Below are 6,942 nucleotides of genomic sequence, written 5' to 3'. Positions count from 1 at the left end.
GTCCTGCTCCAAGCTCGTGTCCTGTGGGATGTGTCTTTCCATGGAGGAGCCAGGCGGGATGGCAAGGCCCACAGAGGGGAGGGGAGGAGGGTGACTGCCACCTGTGCCAGCCCTGCTGAGCATTGGGCAATAAGGAAGCAAAAGAAATGACTGAAAACCCCCAAGGCAGCAAGGACAGGGTGTTGCGTCACTCCTGGGGAGACGCTCTGCAGAGCACTTCCCTTGTGGAGCAAACGGCTCCACGGCCTGGCCAGAAGTGTTCTGGCTGCTCTGTGCTCCAAGGAAGGCAGGGAGGGGACACAGCACTCTGTATCCCAGGATGGGAGACCATCCTGTGTGGGGTGATGTGCTGGGCCCAGGGCTGGGATCTCTCAGCAAGAGATTTCCCTCCCTCTTGTGCCATGAAACCCTCCAGCATGGGATCTGTCCCCAGCAGCTCAGAGCCAGCAAGGTCCTGCTGCTCACTGCCCACCCAAGGCTGGCAGGGGGCTGCTGCTGGGGCAGGTCCTGTCCCTGGGTGTGGAGGAACACTGCAGAAGACCTGAGCAGCATCAGTCTTCTCCAGAAACCACAGCACGGAAGGTTTCAGGGGGTTTAAAAGAGGATTTTCAGAAGCAAACTGAGCCCAGCTTTCCTTGGTTGTGTACCCTGTAGCAGCCGATGAGGTTTGTGATCCCTTCCAACCCAAACCATCCTGTGATTCTATTGCCATTCAGGTATGTTTTAAGGAGGCATGGCAGCTAGTTGTTCTTCCCAAGGATGCTGCTGAACAAACCCAGGGGCCACTGAGGCTGTGACATGTGGCATCAACCCTGTTGCTGTGTTTTGGGAGAGCTGATGGAGCCAAGAGGCTCCTGCTCCCTGTGGAAAAGGAGTTGTGCATCCTGTGGGTTTGATCTTCCCCCTCACCAGAAATCTCCAGCCCTGGCTGGGGGACACAGGTGGAAAGGGCCAGTATTATGGGATGTGCTGGAACTGGATGGAACTGGGGAATAGTGTTTGACGTGGGTCTCCACCTGCAGAGGAGCTCCAGGAGCTTGGCATCGGCTCCAGTGACTTCTCAGAGGAAGTGTCATGAGGATGCTTGGGACAAAAAATCCCAGTTTCCACAGCCTCAGAATTTGTGTGTTGTAGAAACACCCCACTCCCATCCCAAGGCTGTGGTCCAAGGTTTTCTAGTCTTTTCAACTTCTTCCTTAAATCTCCAGGTTCTCCAGGATTCTTTCCTCCATCATTGGCTCTTTATGGACCTCCATATGGATGTGAGACCCCTCTGCTTGTCTTGAATTGCTCCCAGACGAAGGCAGATGGGTTTGGTTTGTGTCCCCACAGCCCCTCTGGACACCTGGCCCCCCATCCCTTCATCTCCTGATCTCTTGGGACACAACCTGGGGGAGCAAACCTGCACAGAGGGGACACACCTTGCCCCAGCCCTACCCCTGGTACAGACACTCTGTGTCCCACCCCCACCATGTCCCACTGTAGCCACATTTCTCTTCACAGAGAAAAGCAAGGCACAACTTCCCAAGGATATTTCTAGGATTCACATTCTCTGAACTTCAGAGAAGGAAAATCAATTCTCATCTCATTTACTCTTCCTGTGTTTTAGAACAAGTAGAATGCATTGAGGAAGATTATTCACCTGAAGGAATTTGCTTAATTAGATTCTAATGTGAGTCTTTTAATACCTTAACTAATTGAATCCGTGTGTGTGTTGGGGGGGGAAACTGTCAGCTAACAGTCACAAAATTATGTACAGTTGAGTTGAATGCTTGTACAAATTCAGTTTAGATGTAATGTAATATAGCGTAATATAATATAGAATAATATAGTATAATAAGTAATTAATTAGCCTGCTGGTATCAATAGAGTCAGATGCATAATTTCTCCCCTTTGTCGGGGTTGCCCTGCTTTAATCCCTCAGGGCTGCAGAACGCGTGTCCCTGCTGCCACCATCGCCGGGGTGCTGTGGCAGCCGGCAGAGCCCTGGGGGCAGCGCCAGCAGCTGGATGAGCCGCGCTGCTGTTCCCGCTGCGAACGGCAGAGGCCAGCCCGCGGCCGCGCTCCGAGCGGGATGGGAGGGATGGAATGGATGGAAGCTGCTCCAGCAGCAGCAGCAGCGGATGCTCAGCCTCTGCCATGGCTCAGCGCTCCTTTCCCTCTCACCTCCTTCCCTCCAGTGCCACGCCGGGTGTCGCAGCTGTCGCCCCTGGCCGGCTCCCGATCACACCAGGAGCCCTGGGGACAGCGTGGCTCTCGGTGCTTCAGGCAGAGACAGAAGTTTTTCCTGTCGGGCAATCTGGGAGCTCAGGTCTGGTTCTGGGAGGGCAGAGTGCACGGAAAGCTCCTCCAAGGTCGCCCCACCGGCATCACAGGGCTGGTGGCAGAGGTGCCACCCAGCTGTGTGGCAGTGGTGTCACCTGTCTGTGTGGGAGATGGAGCTTGTGGTGTCATTCTCACCTGCCTCAGCCATCGAGGGGCTGGGACATGGGGACCACCTCCCACTGCCCACCTGTGCCGTGCTCTGCAGCTGTCCCCATGCTCTGGCACCCCAGCAGGGATGGGGATGCTCCTGCTCACCCCAAGTTCACAGCCTGGGCAACTGGGGGACCCCGGCACCCATCCTCAGAGCCACTGTTACCCTCAGATCCTGACTGAGCCACCCTAAGCCACAGATATCAGTGGGAAAATTTGTGTATTTACTCCTTTCAAGCACTGTCTCCTCCTGCCCTCTGGGCCTCCCTCCCTCCTTCCTTGGCCAGCCTGCAGTGGGAAAGCATTAAGAAATAAAACAATATCAAATGTAATCAAAGGCAGGCTGGTGGGAGTTTGTCTTCTGGGGTTTCCTCCTCTCTTATTGCTTTCTCAAAGAATAAACTCTTGGGAGAACTCTGGAGTGATTTATTGGAGCAGGAAAGGTCAGGAGGCTGGGAGCTGCCTGCTCCCTCAACTCAGCAGATTCTGTGACTCTGAAATAACCTAGGATAGTCCAGCCTTGGGAATTTTCCTTCTAGTGACTGCTCAGTCAGATGTCAAAGCTGGGAACAGCTTGGCTTGGTGGGGAGCTGTTTGTGCCCCCGGCTGTGGGGCTCGGCCAGCGGGAGCTGCTGGGAGCGGGGCTGGGGCAGAGGATGCTCCAAGGATGCCCTGGAGAGGAGGAGGAGGAGGAGGGATGCAAGTGGGTGAGTTCAGAGCGGCACGGAGGAAGCGCTGACCTTTGAGAAGCGATCCTCCTCGCCCACTGCTATTTATCCAGCATCCCCAGGGCTCTCCTGCCGCGCCTGCCGGCGTGCAGGGCCCGGCGGATCCGCGGCTGGCTGGGCAGGGGCTGCAGGGCGGTGTTCACCGGCACTCACCCCCCGAGAGCCTCCCCGCCGCCGAGCCCAGCCGCTGGGCCGGGGCACAGGCACAGCTCCATCAGCCCCAGCCCCTCCTGGCTGGGGGACCAGAGGGGTTTGACATCCCAGGTGAGATGGGGGCTTGGTAGAGAGCAAGGCTGGGCTGCCGAGACAGGCACTTGCCCTGGGCATTGTTAGCAGCTCCATGTGTCTGCTGGAGCCCCTTCTCTCCACAGGCACCTGTAGGCACAACACCTCTGCAGACACCCCAGACCTTTCTCTCATCACCCCAAACCCTCTGCCAGCCCCTGATCCAAAAGGGAGCCATGGCACAGGGAGGTTTGCATGGAGCAGGGAATAACCACTGTCTCACTGATCACCTATTCAGCCACCAGCATGAGAATTATTTTTAAATCAGTTCTCCAAACTGACATTTGTATCATTTCCAGGATCTGCTTCCTGCATTTTGCACCCTCTCTTCACCTCTCCACCTGGGGTGGATGTCAACCAGTGCCCTGGCAGATGAAGGCCAGGGACTACATTTTATGTAGGTACATATAAAATATAAAAAAAAAAAAATCAAATCCTGACTATAATCATAATTTGTTGGCTGCAGAGCCCCAAGTGGTGCACAGCTCTTGGCAGACAGATGGGGCATAGGTTTTCTAAGTTCAAAATAAATCAATTTATCTTCCCGTGCACTGCCTGGCTTTTAGTCCAGCCAATCCTCTACCAAGAAAACAATGAAAATAAGAGAAAGCATTTGTGGTTATTTACTTAAATATCCAAAGAAAATAAATGAAAACCACACTATACCTTAGAAAAGTATCCTCAAACCAAACTCCTCTGCTGTATAAATATAAACTACAAGCTATAGCAATGTGGCAGAGCCCGATGGTTATTTTATTTCAGGACCTGTTTGGAACATCAACCTTGAAACAACAGCGTCTGCAGGGCAGTTTTCCAAAGCTTTCCCTTAAAGGAAATACATTTGTCAATTAATGAAAAGGATTTGTTATAAACAGCAGTGACAGTCCCACCTATTTCGGGCTGGGAATCCCCCCAGCAGCGAAGTCCTTGGGTGATCTCTTGGTGGCAGATGGGGATATTCAGCCAGAATGTGTTTTTTGGTGGTTTGTCCCCCAAAGAGAGGGTGGTGGGTGCTCGTCAGAGAGGGGCTGGCAGTGGCCCCCAGGCCGGGGGGAGCAGAGGGGGCTCCTGTCAGGGCACGGCGCCGCCTCTCGAGGTTCAGGCGTCCGGAGCATCCGGGTGCCCTCGGCGCTGCTTCCTCCATCCAGCGGCACCCGGGGGTCCTGGGGGTGACTGGGCTGGGCTGGGGGCTGCGGGCCATGGCCTCACCCCGCCGTGTCCCTGGCACCGGGGGGGCAGCTCCTGAGCGTGGGGAAAGCGTGGTTTTCCCAATCCTCCCCCCTCCCTGGGATCCCAGCCTTTCCCTCCAGCAACCCTCCTGCTGCTGCTGGTCCTCCCCATCCTCCTCTGCCCCCGGCTTTGCTCTCTCTCCAGAGTGCCTGGGAGAAGAGAAACCCGGCTGTAAATTAACAGGGAGGATTTTTCAGTCGGAGATGTGCACTTCCCCCCTTTCTCCCCCCCCGCAGAGCTGTTATTTCATCTCGGCTGCCAAACTGCCGGGAATTAATCCCGGCCGGCGCTGACAGCGTTTACATTCAGCGCTGCTCAGATAAACCATATCAGCCGGTGCAGCTGAAGAGGAGCCGGCCGCGGAAGGAAGGGCTGGCTCCTGCTCAGTGTCAGCCCCTCTGGCCTGCCAGGGTGTTTTCCTGCCTTTTTTCTTCTCCCCGAGGGCTTTGCTCAGAGCGAGGAGCCACCAAACCCCCCCACTGGTGAGGGTGGCCATGGCAGGGCTCGTACAGAGAAACCTGGAGCTCCTGGCTCTTACCCTGGTGCAGATAACACCGAGGAAGAAGGGACATGTCCTTCAGGCTGGTGGGAATCTGCAAGCTGTGTGTCCCAAGGCTTCTCACCCTGTGCCACCCCCACACCCACTTCTCCTTACTGCCAGCTTCCATGGGATGGGGTTTCCTAGGAATTTCAATAGCCATGTTAAAAACTGCAATGCAGTTATTGCATGTTCTCTTTCTTAATCTCCCCCCTGCAGCTGTGCTCCTGCCTGTCCCTCACAGTGACCTCCTGGCCCTCCCCTCAGCTGTCACCAGGTGCCAGCAGGATACAGATACACAGTGCAGGTGTGTCACCTCTGATCCCATCCAGCACCAGGATGGTGGAGCCACCATTCCCCCAGCTTGTGACAGGCATTGGGCAGGAGACCTTGGCCCTGTGGCCACTGGTGTGGATGGAGAGGCTCTCCTGGAGCTGGAGCATGGCAAGTGGAGTAGGAGCACAACCTGGGCCATGCCTTAGCTATCAAATTCCTCCTCCCCTCCATCTCCCAGCCCACAAAACATCACTGGGGCCACCAAGGTGTTTTCTCAGAGCTGGATCTCCACCAGCTCCCTTAGGTGGAGGGTGGCTCCTGGAGAGCAGAATCCCCAGGCTGGGACACTTGGGAACAAGGTGGGTTTGACCCTCCATGAGCACAGGGCAGTGAGGGTGTGAGCCCATTGTCCCAGCCCCTGGGCCAGTTTTCTGGGGTGGTGTGAGCCTCAGCCTCCTTTTCCAGCAGCACTTGCAGAGCTCTGGTGAGGCCACTCGGTCTGGGTCAGGGTGTGATCGTCACAGCCACCCTGACGTGACAGGATCTGGGGGTAAATATTAGTATGAAGTGAAGGGCTGTGTACATATTTTCTCCCTGCAAGGTAATGCTGAAATTCCCTGCTCCTTTTCAACAAGCTGTTAGAAAAAACAGCCCCATTTCAGCACCCTCTGGCCACTGCTGGTCCTGGCTACTCTCAGCTCAGCGTGCAAAGGTCCGGGAGCTCTGGGTGCCCACTGCAGCCTCCCCACTGCAGAGCTGAGTCCTTTTGCTCATGGTTTCCCAGCTGATGTTTCCCATCTGGAGCAGTGTGCAGGCTTTGCTGACTGTTCACTTCTGCCTGGAAGCGTGTACAGGATGTGGCAGAGACTCCAAGGATGGCTTATTAATCACATTAACAGCACTGAGTGGTTTTTGCCCCACAAGAAAAGACACAGCAGGAGAAGACAGATTGAACCAGGCCCTAATTCCCCTCCCCACATGAGTGGGCCTCTGGATCCCTTCTCTGTGGCCATGGCTGCTTGGGCTCAGTTTTGTGAAGCTGTAGGGAAAGAAAAAGGTTCCTCTTGCAAGGCCACCCTTCTAATTGTGGCTTGGGGACTCCAGAGTCCCCACTCTGGAGTGGTGTTGGAAAAAACACCACTCAAGTGCTGTTTTTTCCAGCATATGGGGCTGGAGAACAGCGCTGTTGCCTTCAGCCCAACAGGAGAAGTTGGCACCAGGCTCCCCAAGACCCTGAGCAGCTTCCAAGGCATCAATCTCTGCCCTCCTCCCTCTTAGAACAGTGTCCCCCCAGCCTCAGCCCAAAACTGGGATTGCTCCCCTTAAATTTGTTTGTGGTAAGGTGCTGCTATTTTCTACCACCCTGGTGGGATGGGCTTTCCCATCACTGGAAGATAGTTCTGGATTCAG

Source organism: Haemorhous mexicanus, chromosome 20 (genome assembly GCF_027477595.1).
Source record: "Haemorhous mexicanus isolate bHaeMex1 chromosome 20, bHaeMex1.pri, whole genome shotgun sequence".
NCBI lineage: Eukaryota > Metazoa > Chordata > Aves > Passeriformes > Fringillidae > Haemorhous > Haemorhous mexicanus.
Note: the sequence above shows the minus strand (reverse complement) of the source record.